Source organism: Vigna umbellata, chromosome 9, assembly GCF_029865625.1.
Source record: "Vigna umbellata cultivar VRB3 chromosome 9, Vumbellata_1.0, whole genome shotgun sequence".
NCBI classification, from domain to species: Eukaryota; Viridiplantae; Streptophyta; class Magnoliopsida; order Fabales; family Fabaceae; genus Vigna; species Vigna umbellata.
This window is the reverse complement of record NC_142173.1, coordinates 7,351,246-7,354,161: the sequence shown is the minus strand read 5'-3', so window position 1 is coordinate 7,354,161 and position 2,916 is coordinate 7,351,246.

The following is a 2,916-nucleotide window of genomic DNA, read 5'->3' as shown; positions in this document are numbered from 1 at the left end:
AAGTCTTCGTCGTTTATTTATTATTGTTATGTGGTGGGTGCCATTAGAATTCAGAACTATCTACAGATTTAACTTTTGTAAACTTAATCTTTCTTGCAAAATTTGCGAGTTGAATGAATTAATTTGCATCTAGAAATTTAGGTTCTGTGGTTACATGTAACTTATAACTGGGTAAAGACTAATTACTGGGATCAGTCTATTTACAGTTAAAAAAATTCAGGTTTAATTAAATTTTGAATTTATGATAAATTTAATAACTCTAAAATATATTTGTATTATTTATTGAATACCTAATAAAATTATATATTTTAAGTTTATTGTTTAATTTTTCTATTAATTATATGATGTGGTAGCTAAGTGTAACAACCCAAAATATATAGTAAAAATTATATAAATAGTAGTCAACATCATAATATGATAGAACAGTTAAAGACTTGGAGATAAGGAGTTAATCTTACAGTAATCCAAAATGACTATAAAATTTAAAACTTTATCTACAATAGAGTATTCCAAAAAGATAACAGACAACTAAAAGGTCAAATCTAAAACTAGGCAGCGGTGTCATTGTCCTCCAATTACTGCTCCAGAGGAACCTCATCCACCTCTGCTCACATCCAAATCATTGCAAAAGAAAAACATCACACGTACAACATACAAACACAAGAGTAAGGGTGAGCTAGGTAAATAAAGATCATATAATTATAATAACATAAGACATGTAGAGTTCAATCAAGCACATCATACTGGTCAAACATCCTAACATGTTAACTTCTAAACTTGACTCGTCCGAACCTAGAATAATTGCCGAGCTATGGCGGGTTATGCACTCATGGTGGCCTCTATTGCTTTGCAAAACCATTGCCAAAGGGTTTCACCCTGCCACCCTCACGAGGTTAGTTTGTTCTGGGCCTTGAGGCATACTGGAAGCCCTCAAGACTAAGACCTCCTGCTACTCCTCACCACATGGTTCAATCCTCTCTACTTGAGAATGAAAGACCATTGGAGTTTCAGGAAAACTCCCAAGACTGAGCTCCCTGCAATTACTCTAAACAACCTGGAATCTCACCAAGAGATTCTCTACTAATCTTACAATCATCCCCTTAAATCACATACTTGTACTGTAATTTCAATCATAATCATACATATTTATATACTGTTATACACCTTAAACACACTTCACTAGATATATCAACATTTAACAGAATTTCATCCCATAAAATAGCAAAAGAGAGAAATTTGCTTACCATCATTCGCTCGGTGCACCCAATTCGCAAGGCGAGACAAGGAGTCACTCGCATAGTGATTTGTCTCGCTATGCGAATTAACTCGCAGAGGTACCAGACCTCAACCTCTCGCATAGCGGACCCAAATCAAAATCTATCACTTTTGAGATACATGTGAAATTGATTTTCCAAACTCCAGACACAATTCCTCCTTGAAAGTCAAGACTAGAGAATCCTAGGGATCCTCCTCTAACAACCTTTTAAGCACACTTCCATTTCTCTCATTTTTCCATTATGCTCCACAGATTCTCTCTTCTTCACGACGCAATTCTTTCATCTAATCTGCTACATCTTTGTGGCGTACATCAACAACCACATCTTCATTCTCTCACTCGAGGTTGCGTCATTAGCCACATCCTCACCATTAAATCGGCCTCGCGAGAGTCTCTTCATCACCAAATCCTCTTTTTCGCTCTCGAGACCACATCTTCATCGAACCTCATTTTTGCCTTTCATAGCCTCCATTTTTGGCTTCGTTTCTCACTGAATCATATCTTCCTCTCAAACATTCATTTCTCCTCATTCATTCAAGATTTTTACATCGAACATCATCAAATCCTAGGGTTTCCTTCATCTTCTCGCTTTTACTTCTTTTTTACCAATTAAGTTCACTTTTCCATCGATTAACCAAATCACCTAGGGTTTCCTTAATCATCTAAGTTCTTCCACTGGTTAGTTCATCGATTTTGGCATTTAAATAGTTTTCTATCACCAAACCTTCAACCTCCACCAAACAAAGTCGTGAACCTAAGGTTTCTAGCATTCATTCTTAGTTTCGTTGTTTCGCTTTTCAACATAGTTCTTTCCATTCTATTGCGTTTACTCGTCATTTTTGGCTCGTGTTGATCCAATCTACCTCTTCCTCAGCGTTTCTTCCATTAGGTGGCATCAAGAGCCAAGGTTCTTCCACGCGTAAAGAGCTAAGTGTAGCCAAGGTTCTTCCACACGTAAAGAGCTAAGTGTTTTCTTGTGGTTTAATTTCTTTAATTTGTGTTGTTTACTTTCTAGCGTCAATTCTTGTTTTCTTTTAGTCTTGATTTGATTCAGTGTTGTGTTGATTTGTTGTAATTTGAGTTTTGCGCTTGTCTTCTCAGTTTTAGTTTCACTCTCATTTAGTTTCTTCAATTTTCCGCATTCTTCAATATGATTCATTCAATGTCTTGAGTATGCTATTCTGTGTGCTTAAACTGTTTGATTAAAGTTGTATGTTTAATCAGTTAAGATACTACGTTCTAAAGCACAAACTCACGCTAAATGCTCATAATAAGAATCATGCCTAAACGCTCTCTTAATGTACGAACATTACATTCATGAATGTAATTTACCTTTGTTTGCTTTCGTTTTTCTCTCTTTATCTGTGTAGATAATAACTATACCAAGCTTTATTGCACATGGATCATAAATACATTGAAAAATAGGAAGACATTCCTGAAACGTTTCCTTAAAGCTTTATGTCATCTCATAGTCGTACAAGCTCTGACTACTAAATCAATGTTGCTCTTCCCAAGATGCAGACAAGTACAAATCTTCGTACTAGAAGCCACCTATTCTCAAGAGGTAAACTGTATCTAAGTAATGAATATTTATAAAAGATGGCTATATAAGGAGGACTTGCTAAAGAGAATAGAATAAT